Here is a 20,133-nt window from a genome sequence, read left to right on the forward strand (position 1 = left end):
GGAAATAAATATTCTAAACTTTTACTAAAAGTTGTGGTTATTCATGACTGAAATGTCATGGTGCGTGATAATTACTAACTCTATTGATTATTGATGTTATTGATTACTAATTATTATTGATTATTGTGCATTGATTATGTACTGCAGCTTTGGTAAGAACATCTTAATTGCGAGTCAAAAGGTTCATCGACCTATCTGCGTCCCCTTGTAAGTTTACTTATTAAGGTCAGACGTGCTAACAGGGGTTCAAATGAGTAAAGAGGGATTGCAGATGGACAACTTGCCCACATCTGATTAACAAGCTCAGTTACCATTATTTAAAGGAAAATGGCTTTTTTGCTTGTTGTAGTGAGCAGTACTTGTGCCTGATGTAATTCTGTGTATACTTCCTTATTCAGTTTTAAAAAAGTGACTGTCCAATGGCTTTTCAGTGCCAAATAACTGCCTGTGACACCACTTCTAGTGATTTCACTTTTCCTGATGCTATTGAGGTCTGAAGTTGTGCCATATACTTTAGGATTCATAGAGAAATTTGTAAGTTGGCTCCCCTTCTTGGGGCTAATAAGAAAAGCCCCAGTGTTCCACATATCCACACTTCATTGCATAAAAATGGTACTCCAAATGTGTGACTTCGCCTATCACATAGGACTGCAACTGGCCAAACTGTGACCGTGTGACTGCTCATTTGCTACTGGTTATATAAAATTAAAAGCAAACAAACACAAATGATGGATGGACTGAGGAACCAATCAAACAATCACCCCAGTCACAGATCTGGGTTTAATCCATCAATTCTTTTGCTCTCCACGCCACCCTGGTTTGGACCCAGCCATATGCAAATCAGTCTTGACCCTGTTTCCCATAGGAACAGACCAGCTCAAACTGCCAGGCCAGGTCATCCCTTGAAAAGAAACAAGCATCCTGGGACTGGTTTCAGGATATCACCCTTCTTCACCCAGGCTACTGGTTTCAAGCTAACCTGGCTGATCAGGGGTGATACCCTGAAACTGGTCCCAGGATGCTTGTTTCCCGTGGGGAACAGGGTTAAGACTGATTTGCATATGGCTGGGTCCAAGCTGGGGTGCTGTGGTGAGCAAAACAAATTGATGGATTAAACCCAGATCTGTGACTGGGTGGATGTTTGGTTTGTTCTGCATTCTGTCCATCATTTGGTTTGTTTGCTTTCATTGCCCTAAGTGTGCCGGGTATGCCCAGACATGGGACCCGGCTCACTATGCCACTGGATTCAAGCTAGCCTGGCTTATGAAGGATGATACCCCAAAAACAGATCCCAGGATGCTTGTTTTTGGACCAGGGAGAACTTGGGCTGGTTGTTGAGGCAGGACTGTTCCCATGGGGAACGGGATCGAGATTGATGTGCATATGGCTCGGTCCAAACTGGTGTGGCATAGTGAGCAAAAGAATTGGTGGATTAAACTCAGGTCTATGACTAGGGGTCAATGTTTGTTTTGCTCTGCATTCTGTCTATCATTTTGTTTGTTTGGTTTTGTTACCCTTAGTGCACTGAGTACGCCCAGACATGGTTCCCAGGCTCACTATGCCACTGGATTCAAGCTAGCCTGGCTGATAAGGGGTAGCAATCCCAGGATGCTTGTTTCCAGTTCAGGGAAGACTTGGCCTTGCAGTTCCGGTTGGACTATTCCATTGGGTCAAGACTGATTTGCTTGTGGTTGGGTCCAAACTGGGGTGGCGTGGTGAGCAAAGACGCTGGTGGATTAAACCCAGATCTGTGACTGGGGGTGGATGTTTGATTTGTTCTGCATACCATCTATCAATTGGTTTGTTTGCTTTAATTCCTTAAGAGCGCCGGGTATTTCCAGATGTGGGTCCCGGGCTCACTATGCCACTGGATTCAAGCTAGCCTGGCTGATGAGGGGTGATACCCCAAAACCGGTCCCAGGATTCTTGTTTCCGGTACAGGGAGGACTTGGCCTGGCAGTTCTGAGTAGACTGTTCCCATGGGGAACAGGTCAAGACTGATTTGCATATGGGTTGGGTCCAAACGGGTGGCGTGGTGAGCAAAGAAGTTAGTGGATTAAACTGAGATCTGTGACTGGGGGTGAATGTTTGATTTGTTCTGCATTCCATCCATCATTTGGTTTGTTTGCTTTCGTTGCCCTAAGTGCGCCGGGTATGCACAGACTTCGGTCCCTGGCTCACTATGCCACTGGATTCAATCTAGCCTTGCTGATGAGGGGTGATACTCCAAAATGTGTCCCAGGGTGGTTGTTTCCAGTCCACGGAGGATCTGGCCTGGCAGTTTTGGCTGGACTGTTCCGATGGGGAACAGGGGTCAAGACTGTTTTGTATTTTGCAGCGTTCAAACTGGGGTGGTGTGGTGAGCAAAAAAGTGATGGATTAAATCCAGATCTGAGATTGGGGTGAATGTTCGATTTGAAAAGTCTTTAGCAGTAAGCAACTGCAAAGTACAAGTGAATGTAACTAAAATAATTACCATAGCAGTTCAACGGAGATCATGTAAGTTAACTATGGCTCAGTTGAATTACATTTGTAGTAGGTCAAGTGGTATTCAAACGAGGGACAGCAGACCGTGTCCTATTATCGTAACCTTATTATTCCAATATTGATTAGTACTAAAATTACAACCGGCCTGTCCTTCAGGCAGCCGCGGCCCATCCTTCAGGACGGAGGGGCCACACACCCCCACCTTTTGCCCCTCATGAACAGTGGCTGTCAGGCTGAGCAAGGTCAGCCTGACAGACACTCTTCATGTTCAGCTCAGGCAGCCAGGAGCAAGACATGCGTGATTTGCACAGACTCCTGGCTGCCTGAGCTGAACTTTGCTGGGCTGAAGAGGTCACAGTTTCTATGGGTGTGACCTCCTCAGCTCAGCAAAGGTGTCTCGAGGCCCTCCCCCTCGGTGACTCCAACCTGGGTGCATCGGGTTTAAGTCCTGAAGCGTCCAGGGTGAGTGTCAATCAGTGACACCTCGTCTCAGAGTGGGATGGGGTCAGAAGTCTCACTGACCCCATCCCACTCTGTGACGAAGTTGGGACTGCTGCCTTCCCTCATTGGCTGAAGGGACGGCAGCAGTCCCAACCCTCCAGGGACCTCCGAGCTGAAGGTAAGTGTGTGTGTTTTTTAAATGAATGTTTGGTGTGTGCGTGTATGTTTGAATGTTGATGAGTGTTGTGAATGGATGTGCGTGCGTGTGTAAATGAATGAGTGTGAGTGTGCTTCCAGCCCGCCCCACTCCCTCTTAAAATGACCTGCCACCACTGCCTTCAGGATCTATAGGTTTGAGCCGGCCATATTTTAGGTATCCTGCGTGTAAAACACATGAGGACTGATGCTGCGTTTGTTGAAGGAATGTAGGCGCCTGCATCTATTTCTTACCCCAACTGGCTACTAACATTAAAACAAAACATTGGCGTAGAAACTAACACGCATTAGATCGCGCTTTCCAGGTTACATTTATTTACAGTACAGAGGATTGTTGTGTAACCCCAAGATTAAGCAACAATATTGTACAATATCAATAAGGAATTCCATTAGCAGAAGAATATGAGTCTAAAGGCTGAGATGTCCACGATCCTCAGAGCTGTCAGCAAGTGAAATTACTACTCAGCATGTAGGACTAAATGAGAGTCTGAATTTGTTAAATACTTTTACAACAAGCTCGAAAGTACAAAGGGTGTTGAAAGTACAAAGGGTGTTGAAAGTACAAAGGATTTCAGGAGGCGCTGCCCACTTTCACCAGACAGGCTCCTTCTTACTATTAAAAGATTTCTTCTCTCCTGTGTATCCATCGCATTGTATGATCCATATTTTGCCCTTCAATCATCCTATAAATACTTTTTTTTTCTAAAAACAAAAAATACACGAAATATGTCCTTATTCTAGAGCACCAACCTTTCCATTGTGTTGGGCTGTTATTTTTCTGTACCTTCTATCTTATCACTGCCTAAAGGAAGAAACCTATTTCTGTAAAATTATAGATTTCAAAACACAGCTGTGCATTATAATCATAGTATTGCCAAAATCCCATCTTGGAAGGTCAAAGATGTCAAAGAGAAAAATAACAAAATTGGAAACCTGGAAATAGACACGCCTGCCAAATATACGTGACATCCATACAAACGCCTCTCTGATGTCTCCACTCTGCCAAACGTTTTCGACACAGTGTCAGGATAAATTAGCCCTGTCCTGTGATCTTATCGAAAATATATAGAGGTTTGCCTGACACTCTGATCACTGATGGACAGAGTTGTTCCACATTGGTGCACTGCAGAATTTTAAAAAAATCAAGCTGTCAAAGGTAACAAACTCTTCGGTTGTATTGTGTAAAAACAGTCTCTTTGTTGTGCCGGAAATTGACCCAGGCACTATAAACTAGGAATGCGACCACTGGTTATACTGCTTTTTCTTTGGTGTATGCATGGTAACCTTACTCGTCCGTGTTTAATAACACACCTAGCATCAAAGCCCATGACAAGGCGATGTGACGGGTTCAACCTACAGGTAAAAGCCCCGGTTTTATCCCATGTTTCCCCTTTAGATGCAGAATATGTATAGTTCTTTACAACTTGGATATTGACATCACATGGTATATCTGTCAACTGCTCGCAGTCAACTGACATGAAGTCTAACTTGGCCTAGCCCTCATTAAGGGGCAGATTTAAGAAAAGTGGCACTGCACCCAGTGCAGCTCCACTTTCCATGCGCCACTTAGCACCCCCCCCCACCACCACCATGTGTGCGACACCATGGCGCAGGGTAGGGGGCAATAGCATCAAGATTTTTGACGTTATTGATGTACTGCCCAGAGTTAGCGGCAAAATTTTAGCGCTAATCCTAAATAGTACGTAGGGGCCCATTGTACCAATGGTGTACCCCATTTTAACAGCTGCTCTGAGCAGGCGTTAAAAGTAGCCTCTAAAAATGGCGCAAAGAAATCTTTTAGATTTGTTTCCATCATTTTTTTCGGCGCCTACTCATGGGGGAGCAACCCCTTTGCACACATTATGCACGGTACATGCATAATCTGGTGCAAAGTGTTACACTTTGTAAATACAGCATGGCAATTTTTGAAGCCTAACGCCACATTAGCGTAAAAAAATGCCGCTAATCTGAAGCTTCTTAAATCTGAGCCCAAGTCCCTTTTAATGAGTGTCCCTGAAATTGGTGTAATATTTATTGTACCAAACAAAGTGAAACTCCAATGAGTTTAAATGTATTGGCTGTTAAGTGCCACCAAATTATGAGTTTTTGGGTAATAACAGACAGATTTTGCTGCTTACCAGACAGAATTCTGCATATTCCAGTAAATATAAATATGGGCAGGTTTTGAACAGGCAGTATTGATCCCAAAACTCATAATTCCGATAGGTGTTGTAACAGCAATTACTGCACATTTCACAATTAACTGGGAAACTGGTAACAAGGACCGTTGGAAATACCATCTTTTGAATGGCATTCCCCCAGATTGTTGCCTTCTTCGACTGAACCTGTTTTTGCGGCCAGAGGACTCGGGACACTTTACTCTTCCTACTCAGTGGTAAAGTACTTGTGCTCTCCCTTCAAACATGGTAAAATTTATATATTCTTAATTGAAACATTTAAATTTCATATTAGTGCCTAGTATCATATGCTACATGTGCCCAGGGCTGTTCATTGTAAGCTACTGCTGGACAGCAGCAATCATTTTACCATCCACTGAAATAGTACTATAAACCATGCATCCAGGCCTGCCCCTGCAGCCGAGTTATCCAGTTTTAAAATGTAATTTCGATTTGACAAACTAAAACTTTTGCTAAGCCTAAACTCACTTTTCAATGCTTATAGGTCAACCCTAAGGTAGACCCTATGTGCCCATAGTGCAGTGTTCATAGTATTTAAAAAATATGGTATGTATATTTAATGTTGTACGTATTCTGGTTGTGAAAGACCCCAATGGCATTTTTCACTGTAAGAACATTTTCTCTCTCATAGGGAATCACTTGGTTGCATTATAATTCTTAATTAAAGTTTGGGAGCAGGTAAAATGTTTTAAAGTCCAACATAATGGTCAAATCGGATTTCATGCTACTGCTATAGAAGCAACACTTTTAAAAAGTTGACATTTCTTCATTGCCTAAGCCAAACAGAGCCCACTCTCACTTGCCTGTTTAATGTCTCTCTTGTGATGGGACGTGGATTGCTCCCAGACAGTGGACACAAGGCTTGGTTGTGGTAAGGTATTGTTCCTCCTCCTAGGGCAGAATGGTCTGAGGGGTTGTGCTCATCCCCTTTCTGAACTTCAAACAAGGCCTACCCTGTCACTAGCAAATGTAGCTCACACCTTTGTCTTCCTAGTCTGACTAGCTTCAAACAGCAGTAGAACAGGTTTGAAGTGACCACAAAGGAGGGGTCATCCATTTCCATAGACACATTTCTGGGTGAGCACAGGGAGCTCTGACCAGTGGAAAAGGGGTTCTGTCATATTGGATTTAAGTAGATAGCTGCACGGTGGGGTAGTTTACATGAACACACAAAGTAACAGCTGCAGGTTAGGGAATGGCCAGAATTTTCACCACTCACAGGCTGTCACTGAGCAAAAATATGGCAGCCCCAGTACCCTCCTCAGAGTACGCCTAAACCTGTGTAGAGTTCGACAGAGGACTGTGCTGCTGTCTGAAGAACCCGAAGGGACACTGGACCACATTACTTTGAACCAAGGACCCCAGAAGTGCCTCCAAGGGTAAATTGGCAGACCTCCTGTTTGAGGTACAGAGACACAACATGCTTCCAGTGACCTATGTCTCTACAGCTACCCACTGACCAATACCAACTGGCATACCCTGGACTCTAATGCTGGCCTTTGTTGAAGTGAGTCCTAATCCCCAGGTGGTGTCCCTGAGTCCTGAACCCTTGGCTGGTGTTAAAGTATACTCCTCCTTCCCAAACTGAAAAAGCTGGAACTTTTTGCAACCTTTCACTCTTAAAAACTGGTGGGAGACCGGGACCATCATCGAGCCGAAGTTATTGATGACAAATTGCCAGCTAGATTAAACTTGCTTGGTTGCTCTGTAGAATGAGATCTACCTTCCAAGAAGGTTTCTAAGTCAGAATACAGAATCCTTCATTGGGACAAACCCGAGCAGCAACCTTTCAACATCAAGGCTTTCCTGGGCATAGACTTCAGACTTCATCTACTCTTTAGCAACCTGCTATTGTCAAGCCAGGAGTAGCTAAACAGTTGTCTGCAGCCTTTTGGTCGACTACCAAAGTATTGTTCCCCTTTTTACAGACAAGGAGAAGCCTGGGGGCATTAAGAAGTCACTCTACACCTGACAACATATCAGAGTGTTTAGAAATCGGGACATTAAAAAGATCAAACTTACACAAGGCAACAAGGTAAACATGATCAGACATTTTTGGGACACATGCCTTTGCTGCTGGCGTTTCGAGACCGGCAGAGATTGCGAGTGAGGTTTATACAAATACCCTAGGGGTAGTAAAGTGGTGTTACTCATAGCTACCAGGGTGCTCAAACACCCTAAAAGCAAACTTTGCACAAATGAAGGAGAGTGGAAACTGATAATAATACAATCACTTCGCTCATCCACCAGACCAGGCCAAGTCCAACCAACCCTGAAAGTTAATAAAATGTTGCTTGCAGAAACAAAGGGCAAACGTCTAGCCCACATCAACAAGTCTAGGGTTTTGTTATAGAGGTCTTCATGTGTCTCCCTCTGATCCATATGCAATGGAGGAACTGTGTTTAAAATCGCCACATAGGGACAAGAAGCAGGGGGGAGAGGGGGGCGGAGCTGGCCAGTGGCAAGATGGCCGGCACTCCGTGAGGCTCTGCTCCGGCGGGAGCCCAGTTTGCTAAATTCTCCGGTCAGGACGGAGCTGGCCGAGTGATGAGAAGGTGGGGGGGTCGCTTGATGCTGATGGCTTCCCCCCGATGCAGCGGCGGCAGTTACGGTGCGGAGCGAGGGGTCAAGCCGGCCTCTTAAGGTCGCGGCGTGCTCCCGGCCGCTGCGCTGAGTGGGACTGGCCTGCTTTTTTCCCCGGAGACCTGGATGGCCCGAGGCAGTGATCATTGGGGTGCTCTGGGGGGGCTATATCAGTGGTGGTGTCGAGCCGCAGGCCCTCCCCCCACTTCCTCTTCCTCCTCCGCGATTGAAGGCTTCTCTTGCCGAGTCTGGAGAACGAGGCCTTGACTTGAGGGCCTGGACCGCGTGGCCTGGAGGTGAGACGGTTGGTGTGGCCTAGGGGACACACTCAAAGACGATCGAACAAGTGGAGGTGGCAGGATCGTGGCCGAGGTCCAGAGGTGCGGTGGTGGCGAAGGGAAAGTCTGGAGTGGGAACTGGTGTAGTGGTGCTTAGGACTAGTGCTGTTGACGCAGAGGCTTATTTGATGCCCGACATTGGCGAGATTCATAGCACCGTTGACGATGGATAAAGCTAATTAGCAGGAGCTGGGTGGACTTTGTGAAGGTGGATTGAACATCAGTCCTCCCCTCCTGGACCCCCAGGGGGGGTCAGCGGAGTGTACTTGTCAACGACCCACTGGTTGAGCGATGGGGAAGGCGGAACAGAGACAGGCCAAGCTCTCCTTTGAGGGGGGCCCGACGGAAAGGGGGTGCACCCGCATCCCAGTCGGAGGGGCCTGCAAAGGATGAAGAGAACTTAGACGGTTCTGTAATGGCGATGTTTCTGGACCTTAAAACCAGCCTTGCTGGAATAGATGGGAAGCTAGATCACGTGACAGAGCAACTTGACCGTATCAAGACTCGGGTGGACGAGCACCACGCCCGCCTTGACCAGCTGGAAGCGCGTACCTCTGACTTGGAAGACACGCAGCGAGGTGAGAGTGACCAACTGCTGCACATGGAGAGGGTGCTCGAGGTCATCCGGGCAAAGAACGAAGATTAGGAGGCCCGATCGCGTCAGAACAACCTCAGGTTAATGGGGCTCCCCGAGACCTCGGAAATGGGCAGAATGGAGGATTTGGTGGAGGAGATGTTGTCTGAACTGTTCCCCGGCCAGCTGTCCCGTTTGCTGGTACTGGAGAGGGTGCATAGATCGCTGGGGCCGCGTCCCCCGCCTGGAGCTTCCCCGCATCCCATCATTATTCTGCTTCTGAACTATCGAGACCGTGACATGATTCTGCGACTGGCCAGGGAGCGCCGCCCAGTGATATATAAAAACACTGAATTGAACTTTTTTCCAGACTACACCCCTGGCGTGCAGGTGGCACGCAGGGTGTTCTTGCCGGCAAAGCGATCGCTGGCCCAAACTGCTGCTAGGTTCTCGCTCATATACCCGGCGAAACTAAAGGTGCAACATGGTGGGTCTCTACAGTTTTTTAAGGACCCGAAACTGGTGGCAAGATATGCCAAGTCTCTTCCTCGGAAGCCTGAGGCGATGCCGGAGGCTGGGAGTGTCACGGAACGAGAGTCGCTGAGCGATAATGACTGATCGTCCCTGATTATTTTTGTTTTTTCAGCAGAAAAGACGCTGCTGTAACTAGTTGTGAGATGCATTTTTTTTGTGCCGCTCATCCTGAAGACACTCCTTATGTGCTGGGCCCCCGCCCGCCCTCCCTGCCTGATACTAGGCGGGTTGGGCGGCTAGACTCTGCCCTCTGGATGAGTCCCCCTTACTTGCATATTTGGGTAATTGTGGTTTTTGGGGGGAGGGATATGTCATTGACCCGATTGGGGGGTCTGTGTGGGTCGGGGGGAGTGGGTCTTTGGGGTTGTTGCATTGTGTACATTTCTATTTTTCTTTTAGTGCTTTGTGGTTTTGGGAGATTGGCCGGGATGGAGGAGTGATAGAATTGCGTTGTATGTCCGCTGAGGAGAACAGATGACACAGATGAGAGAGTCTCTGATTCGCTGCTTAACATGGAATGTGCGTGGCTTGAATGATAGACGGAAGGTGCGCCTTATGTCGGCATATGTCAAGAGGCAGAATATAGATATATTCATGCTACAGGATACACACCTGGTGGAGAGTACCTTACATTATTTAAAGGCGGGATGGATTGGGGAATGCCACGGGTCTGTATATTCGAGTTATGCTAGAGGCGTGGCGATTCTGGTACGCAAGGGATTGCAGTGGCGCACTCGCAGGGTGATTGTTGACCCATTGGGGCGGTATGTTCTGCTTAGCGGAGTGCTGATGGATAGGCCGTGTCGCCTCGCGTCAGTGTACAGGCCTAATTTGGATGACCCTGAGTTCTTTAGCGAGGTCTGGCGACTGATCGAGTCTCTGGGGGGAGGAACTGTGCTTTGGGGAGGAGACTTCAATATGATCCTTGATCCCATTCTGGATAGGGGAAGCTAGGCTCGGATGCAGTGTACTTCTGCTGCTAACGTCTTATCTGCGATTATGGACGATGCGTCGCTGGTAGATTTATGGCAGATGAAACACCCTGCTAGACGGGAAGGCACTTGTGTTAACTATGTGCCCAATAGTTGGTCGCGTCTTGACCGTTGGATGGGCTCTCGAGATGTGGCTTTATGGACCCACTCGGTCGATCACATGGCGCGCAATTTGTCTGACCACGCCCCGGTGCGCGTGGAGCTGGAGATACCCGGCGGACCTGCTGAGGCCTATATGTGGAGGCTGCCGCCTGGGGCACTCAGAGACGAGTCGTTCCATGAGGAACAGCGCCGCAATATCAATCTTTATTTTGAACAAAATGTGGGCACGGTGAGTTCAGCTGGTACGTTGTGGGAAGCCTTTAAGGTAGTTGTTCGCGGGATATGCATTTCTAAGCAACACAGCGTGCTGCGCGCGTTACGTCGGGAGCTGACTGTTTTAGAAGGCCGGATTACGGATCTTGAGGCTAGACTGGTGCTGGACTGGTCCGGAACCACATTAGCGGCTTTGAGGGCTGCGGTCTCCGCGTATGAAGAGGCTTCCTTGAGAGAAGTAAATTTCTTGGGGAAATTTGCAAGGGCCAGGCGATATGGAGTGGGTGATAGAGCCGGACGCACTTTGGCGAATCTATTTCACAGGCCATGGGCTAGTGGCTAGGTGATTGAAATGGACGATTCCAGTGGGGAGCAAGTGGCGGGTATGTCTGAGGTTCTGAAGGTCTTTACTACCTTTTTCCAGGATCTTTATTCTGCTCCCTCTGCAGTGCCTATGGAGGTGATTCTGGGATATTTTTCTGATATTAGCCTCCTCTGTTTTGACAGGGTACACAGGGAGTATTTTGATGCTCCTTTTACTATAGAAGAAACCAGGAACAATTAACAAATTACTGGGAGCTGACTCCGGTTGGCTCCAGGCCACGTGACATCTGGGCACCGCTTAGATCTTATCTTGAATCTGCGTCTGTCTAAAGAACCTGCTGCCGATGGGTATGCTGAGGTGATGAGTGCTATTCACTCTACAATGGGATAAGGTTGTACAGAATGGTTGCTGAGAACTGTGATTGCTCCTCCCGGCCTTCTCTCTCTTTTATTTTTTGAAGTTTTTGTCTTCTTTTATTTTTTTGATTTTTTCTGCTATCTGCCACATCTGTTTGGTCCTGACTTTGGGCTTGACGACCCGATGGACCCTTTCGGCTGGGGCATCCTATTATATGGAAATTCAGCAATGTTGTTTGGCTTCCCCGGCCTGATTTATAAGAGTTACTGAAACGTGGGGAGCTTGGAGAGCCGAAAATAGATCAAAGTAGCTGACTGATCCATTACTGTAAGGACCAAGGTGGCATTTTATTTTATGTTATATGTTGTTTACATAAAATTATAAATAAATAAAAAAATAATAAAAAAATAATAAAAAAAAGAAGCAGGGGGAAGATTTACCATTACAGTGCTGAAATTTGGAGGAGACCCACTGACCTCAGTTCCCCTTGAGTGAACATTCTCAATGGGCTTTGGCCCCTGGATATGACACAAATCTACACCTGACGGTGGAAAGAGTGACGTATCAGGAGGGTTCCTCTCAGAGGCCTGAGTGTCAGAGTCAGTATGATACCTATACGTGAGGGACCTCATGCAAGAACTAAATCTTAAAGCATTGTTGCCATTTACTTGTCCTATGCCCAAAGCCTGGGTTTCCTTAGGGGTCAAATTTGATGCTGATGCATGAGATACCTGCAGATGCTTAAGGCCAACCAGTTCAAGCTTGATTGCATTTAGTTGGAAATTAAGAGTAGATACCTTGGCATGGAGGAATTCCTTGACTTTGAAGATGCAGTCTTTGATTAATTGGGATACACAGAAAGGTTTAGGCACAGGTACGTCCTCCATGCCTTCCGTATCCTCCAATGACAATGAAGGCAAATGCACCTGACTTAAGGGCCAAAGTGAGGAATAGGTTTGACCAGCAGTCTCCGTAAGTTTAATTTGTACAGCCTGCCTATGCAACTTATTGTTAACAGATGGTTGGGAGCTTTCAGAGCCAATAGACACAGTATCAAGTACATGCTCGGCACTCACAAGAGGAGAAACCAAGGACGAGCTCACTGTTGAGTCAGTGAACACAGGAGCTCCATTTACATTCGGGGTCACACCGGAATTAAGGAACAGTCTCCTTTCTGTAAGTGTGATTTCAGCACTGATAACACCCACAGCATTCTAGAGCATCCTGTCAATTGAGGTACCTTTAATGAGGGGTAGAGACCAAAGAACCCCCTTCGACCATTCTCTTATCCATATTGCAAGGTGATACCAATTACCGTGAAGGTGAAGAGAAGGAAAAGACTACCTCCAAACAAAAAGCCAAGAGGGGTTGCTCAGTCAGGCCTTTTCCAGGTTCTGACAGGCACAGACGGTCCAGTCTTGGCTAGTGTTCACTGGTGCAGTGACAGGACATGCCGCACGCACTGCCTGCACTGTGAGAAGAAGAAACTCCTTAAATAGGTGCCAGACTGGTGCGATGGTAAAGCTCCCCACCTCCTCCTCATGAGGCTCTCCTGGGACTTGTAGTCCTCACACTTCTGCGGTGCTCTGGCATTGAGTCCTTCTTCGGATCCAGCTTGCAACTTACCCCGTTGATGACTTGTCAACTACTAAATTTGATCCAGAAAAAATTCTATGAGAGCATTTAAACTTTTCACTGTGATGAACCTGGTCCCTGTATCCAACCTGTGCTCTACTGTGGTCGACCTTATCTTTCTCTTGAAATCAATAGCTTCATGATTAGCATCAGAGGTTGCAACAAGCCTTGCAAGTGAGCAGAATCTAATATAGAAGCACAGTATTTTTTAATATAAATTCTAAACCTCTGGTGTCATCATTGATTTCACTGGAAGGCAATGAAGATAGAAAACAGATCAATAATCTAGCAGTAACCATCAACATTGTTATTAGATACATGTTATGGAAAAGATGCTGAAGGACTCAGACTTGTAAAAAACCTTGCAATGCACTTTAATTGTATCAAATTACCACTGAGAACATATCCTAAAAAAACAACAAAAAAACAGGACACCAAACATAACCTAAGCTGTATCATAAGAGGCATTCCAAAACTTAAGAATAATATGTGATAGTCTTCGGAATCTTTTCAAATTTCTGTCAAAATGGGAATTGAAATCAGCAGAAACAGTGGTCACAACCAATATTAATACATACCGGTCCAATAACAGAAATAAGAAAATTAAGCAAATTGCATTAACTGCTTTTTCAAAGTAATGTTTAGAAAGTAAGCAAATTGAAAAATGTATGGCATATGTTTCAGTTACATGCATCTCGCTTCAGTTGCCCTTTGTAGTCCTCAAGTCAACATCCTGTCTCTCTCACATCTCCTGAGAAAATATTTCCTTACTCCTTAGTCTAAGTTAGGGGATTTGACCCTCTACACATCTCCCCTTGGTTTCCTATTTTTTTGTTTGTAAACACATAGATTTCACGCATGCTTGCTGCATTGAGGTACAGTTGATAGGCATCACTGAAAGACCTTGTCACTTCTGCTTGGTCAACTGCTCAGCCCCCTCTACCTTCCACAACTCAACTAAGTTGTTATTAGACCTAACAGAAGTAGGGTGATCTTCTCCAAAACATTTTACCCCCTTGCCTCCAATTATGCTGAGTTTGTTTTTCTTGGCCCTAGGATTCTGTGCATTTCACAACTGCTAACCAGTGATAAAATGCTTGTGCTCTCTCCTTAAAACATGGTTTGAGTGTCATATACTAAACTGTCACATTTGATTTACTTGTAAGTCGCTTCTAGAATGGTATAACAAATACCCAGCATCTATATTTTAAATGCTACCAGTGGGCATGCAGCACTTATTGTACCACTCACTTAAGTTGCACTCCTAAAACATGTCTCAGGCCTGCCACTGCAGCCTGAATGTAGTGTTCCACTGCAATGTTGGCATGCCATTTACAACCCTTTGCCAAAACTTGAACTCCCCTTTTTATTAGATATGTCACCCCTAAGGAAGGACCTAGGAAGCCCATAGGGTAGGGTGCTATGTAATTAAGACCTAAGACGTGTGCTTCTAAGTTTCACATGTCCTAGTAGTGAACAACTCTCTAACTCATTTTTTAGTATTGTGAGGGCTACCCCATTCATAGGACAACATTGGGGGTTCCTTATTACAGTTAATAAGCTGTAATTCTTAATTGAAAGGAGGAAGATCTCTCATGCTTAGTACCTATGGAATTGTATTGAGAAATAATTTTTAATTGTAAAGTCAGCTTTTCATCACAATTTTGAAAATGTGACTTTTAGAAAGTTGTCATTTTCCTGCCCTTAGCCCTGAGTGCCTGTGGCCTGTCTCCGTTTGCACATCTGGGATGGGTGGCAGCTGGACTATGTGTATATCTTCTAGACAGCCACACACAATAGGACCTTAGGTTTGACCTGTTGGGCCATTCTGGGAGGGTAGGAGGAAGGAGGTAGGCACAGCTTCAGACTTAAACCTGAACAGGCTGTGCAGTGTCCCCACTCAAAGGGATGCATATCCCCGTAATGCCTTTGGAGCCAGGGCAAGGAAGGGAGGGCCTCTGTACACTTAAAAGACCCTTCTTTAAAGTCTCCACCACAGCAAAGGCACCACTGGGTATAAGAACTGGACCTCAGAACCCACCACTTCAATCCACTTATGGACCTGTGTATACTCTGCCCTGATAAGGGCTACAGTGCTGCTATAAAGACTGCTACTCTGCTAGACTGCTATTTTGCTATACTCCTGCTATACCACAGCTTTGCTGACCTGCTGCTTGCTGTCCTCTTGCATAACATTGAGAAGGACTGGAATTGCATCTCTTCAACCCAAATCCCAAAGTGACTCCAAGGGCCAGCTGACTTGTCTCATAATTTGAAGTCTCAGGGACATAAAAGACTTCCAAACAACATTCCCTACACATGGAATCTACCATCTGTGAGTTTGCCCTGCCAAGATGTGCCATCTCAGTTCCGGACCCCTGGAGGTGAGCCTAAGGCGCTTGCTGCAGAACACCTGATGTATTATATTCGCTGCGCAGACTAGTTCCAGCACATTACCATCAGTGGATGGATCAGAATCAGGACATAGTCTCTGCTTTGGGAACCAACTCCGATCGTTGCTGTTGCAGGAACAGAATCGGTGAATCGCCTTCGGACCCACCGCATCTCTAAACCGAAGCTTCGCCGCTGCTGCGTGTAGAAAATTTATACAGCTTTGGGGAAATTGATGCATCTCCTTGCGGGGATCGACACCTGAACATCACTTCAGCTACGCCCTGCATATTCATCATCAATGCAATCAGGATTAAAGTACATTTGTTCAGCAGGACTCACTGAGTCCCTGCACTCGGCCTGACATGGAGCAGCCAGGCTTGACTGAAGGAGCAATGTGTTAAGTATTTGTGCAACACTTCAAACAGCAAAACAGTGATAACACCACACAAAAAGATATCAGACCTCGTTAAAAAATACAGCTTAATATATTGAACAAAACAGGCCTATGAGAACAAAGATCCAATAAGTAAAACTTGAGATATGAAGCTTTAAAGAACAAACTGAAATGCAGTGCTTAAAAGCATAAAGCGCCAACCGGGAATATCTGGTCGCGCTAGACCGGGTCAAACCTGAAAGTTCAGGCCGACTGTGTTGGAGCGTAGTTAGGATCCAAGGACTGAAGCAGCACTTTGCATTCCCTTTCAAGGTCTCAGGATTGGGTTGATAAAAGTTGGTAGGATAAGACTCACAGATGGCAGAGTGAGTTGGAAGACTTTTGGTTCCCTGAGACTTCAGAAAAAAGGAGACCAGTCAGCTGGCCCTTAGAGTCAGTCTGGGTTCAAGTTATATGGGTTTGGTCCTTCTCATCCAGGCAAGAAGATCAGCAGGCAGCACATAAGCATTGCAAGAAAGCAGCTGTTCCAGAGCAGTAGTCCAGAAGAGTGGCAGTCCTTGTAGCAGCATAGCAGTCCTTCTTCCAGGCAGAGAATCCAAACATCCAGAAGTGTGCTGATGTGGTAGGGTCTGAGGTCAAGTTTACACACAATGGTACCTTTGAAGTGGGGGAGACTTCAAAAAAGTGAATTTGAAGTGCACAAAGGTCTTCCTTCCTGCCATGGCTCCAGACTCACTACAGGGTGTATTTGGTCCTTTGTGTGGAGACAGGACACAGCCTATTTAGCTGTAAGTGAGGCATTGCTCAACTCTGCCCCCCTATCGCCCCATTGAGACCCATAAAGCACATCTTAGCTCCCATTGTGTGCTGCTGTCTGGAGGGAATACATAAAGACCAGCTGTCATCCAACCCAGATATACAATCAGAGGCAGGCTGCAGGCACACACGACTAAAAGCAGGAAAATGCCAACTTTCTAAAAATTGCATTTTCAAAATTGTAATGATTAATTTTACTTGACCATTAAAGAGTATTTATGATTATAGTTCAATAGGTACCCATCATGATAAATCCATCCTCTCTCAATTAGGAATTGCAGCTTATTAAATATATTAAGGATTCCTCAAGGTTATCCTATGAAAGGGGTAGGCCTCACAGTACTAAAAATGAATTTGAGATTTATTCACTACCAAAACATGTCAAACTTAAATCAATACATCCTGCCTTTTATGTACACAGCATTCAGCCTATGGGCCACCTAGGGCCTCCCTTAGGGTTGATTAATATGTAATAAAAGGGAAGTTTAAGGGTTGGCAAGGGGTTGTAAATGTCAAGTGTGACACTGCATTCAGACTGCAATGGCCGGCCTGGGGCATATTTTAAAGTGCTACCATTATTTAATTTACAGGCCCTGGGCACATGTAGTACACTTCACTAGGGACTTATAAGTAAATTAAATATGCCAATTATGTACTTACCAATCAAACCATGTTTTATGGAGAGAGCACACACACTTTAGCACTGGTTAACAGTGGGAACGTGCACAGAGTCCTAAAGCCAACAAAAGAAATTCAGCACAAAGTGCAGGGACAAAAGCAAAACATTTTGGAGGTGACCCCATTTCCAATATCTGCAGAATTCCACAGATTCAAATTCCGCAAATGCTATCCAGCCCTAGTCACAATGCCGCATTAACACAAACATTGTTGCTAAACGTCCATCCTGACTAAGATGCAACAGCTTAGAATGACCTTCATGAAGGTGATAGTGTATGGCTTCAATGTAAATAAGTGCATATCAGTGTTTACAGCTTTAATGTTGTCTCTCTATCTATCTCTCTATCTATCTATCTATCTATCTATCTATCTATCTATCTATCTATCTATCTATCTATCTATCTATCTATCTATCTATCTATCTATCTATCTATCTATATCTATATCAATATAATATGTCTATATGTATATCTATCTATCTATCTATCTATCTATCTATCTATCTATCTATCTATCTATCTGTCTATCTCTCTCTCTCTCTCTCTATATATATGTATATATTCAGAGTCTGAATTTACTCGCACAAATCCATAGAAATTCTCCTCTTGTGCTGTGTGGCCCATAACTGGTCTGCACTTTGCGCTCAGCCCAAAAAGGAGACAACATTTACCCTACGACAGACAAGCAGGCTCATAGGTAAGGTTTGGTTTTCTTCGGGTCAGCGGCGTGGAGCTGCTGCTGAGGGGCTGCACCGGCCCCATCTCCGGATCAAGGCCTCCCTCCTTTCCCTGTCCTCAGCAGCCCAGAAGCAGTGGTCAATCAGGACCCTGGACCCAGCAGGTAAGACCCTTGTATCACTTTCTCTTCTATGTGCACACAGGGTCTGGCACTGGGCATGGAAAGTATTTGCATATGCAAGGGGTCTGTGCTTGGAAAAAGGAAACTTGCAGTCAGAGCTCCACTTAAAGAGAACCTGTCTCCCCACAGTCCACGGTAAAGGAAGTGGTGTTATGCGGTATGGTGTTGAGGCCAGCAGGGAGAGCTGGAAACCTGCGGAGCATCAGTTGCTGAGTAATAGTCCGCCAGCCCCGCCTGATAGAGGTCTGTTTAGCCTGAGAGAGTGCCTTAGAGCCCAGTGACACGCAAGGCTAGGCATTTTGTGAAAATACCAGGCTTCTGGTGGTGAGCTGGTTTGCTGCTGTTAGTGCTGGGCCCCAAAAAAAGGCTGTCAAGGGCTGTGTGTACGTGCAGAGGAAGCGATTGCAAAGCTGGTGCTAGACGGGGTGTGCTTAGCCCTCCGTATTAAGTTTGTGAAGAAGGGCATATGGTGAAGAGAAGTGTGCAGATGTGGTTTGGAACAGCAGGCTCCAGACTGGTGAACTGTCTCAGCACAAGAAGCCTGAAAGACAGCTTTTGCTGCCTTCAGAATATCACCCTGCTCTGAATGTGCTTGATCTCAGAAGCGCTAAGCAGTGTCGGACCGTCCGACCCTGCTTAACACTTCCAAGATCAGGCGCATTCAGGCCAGGGTGGTAGGGCAGGCAGTATTCTGCCCCATGCGTAACTCTGCAGAATTTCACAGAGTGATTAGCTAACTCAGTGGAATTCTGTACAGTAGAACTCCTTGAGCTCTGCCCACCCCTAGTGCTGTACCACGTAGTAGTTTATCAAACAGTAGAGATGAGTGTTGTACAGTGGAGTGTCTTCTACTGGAGTGTCATGCAATTGGGTGTGGAGTAGTAAAGTGTCATTGAGTAAAATGTTGTAGAGTGGCATATTGTGAAGCAGAGTGTTGTAGAGTGTAGTGGCATAGAGTGGAGTTCTGTGGAGACAAGTGCATAGTTCAGTGTTATTGAGGGTAGTGTTGTACATTAGGGTGGCGAGAGTCACATACAGTGTAATTTTGTACACTGAAGTATCATTATTAATGAGAACACAGTGCATGGGAGTGAGGTGAGTTATACTTAGGATTGTGTAGTTAGCAAACTGAAAAGGGTGTGTAAAGCGGTCTGCTGCTTATAATAATTTAAAGGTGGTGGATAAATTGTAAGTGAAAGTTATAATGATAACTTTAGAATTTTTGTAGTTTGTGTAGCGTACACTTGATTTGCATAGGAAACATAAGTTTTCCTAACTATAACTAAGCTTTTGGCTTTTTCAGTGAATTTCAATGTTTTTTAAAGTATGTAATAAAAATGTGTTTGAAGTCATAGAGTGCAGTTTCACAAATCGTGTGGACTGTTATACAGTGCAGTGGAGGAAAGTATTGTAAAGTCTATTATCATAGAGAAGAGTATTGTAGATTGGAATTAAGTGGAGTAGATGTATCATGCAAGTGTAGTAAAGTGTTATAGGGTGTAGTGGCATTGTGTCTCATGTAGTAGAGACAAGTATTGTATTGTAGACTGGAGCAGTGAGTTGTACAGTGGAATGGCGAATCAGTAGAATAGGGTGTCCTAGACAGTCAAAGAGTAGAGTAGAGTGTTTTAGAGTGGAGAAAGGTAGAGTGTCACAGAGTGAAGTGCCGAGTTGCAGACTATAGTGGAGTGCAGTAGTGTTGAGTGGCACAGCATATAATCTAGTAAATTGTTATAAATAGGAGCACTGTGCTGTACAGTAGTGTAGTGGCAGTGTCATACAATATTGGAAAGTTATGTAGACTACAGTAGAGTAGAGTGGCATACAGTCCAGTTGATTTTTGTAGAGTGAATTGGTTTACAGTACAGTAAAGTGCTGTAGAGTGTGGTGCAGTTGACTGAAATATCGTGTTACAGAGTACAATGGCATTGAGAGGCATAGAGTGGGGTGGCATGCAGAGTGCAATGGCACTGAGTAGCATAGAGTGGGGTTGCATAT

This window comes from Pleurodeles waltl, chromosome 5 (assembly GCF_031143425.1).
Source record: "Pleurodeles waltl isolate 20211129_DDA chromosome 5, aPleWal1.hap1.20221129, whole genome shotgun sequence".
NCBI classification, from domain to species: Eukaryota; Metazoa; Chordata; class Amphibia; order Caudata; family Salamandridae; genus Pleurodeles; species Pleurodeles waltl.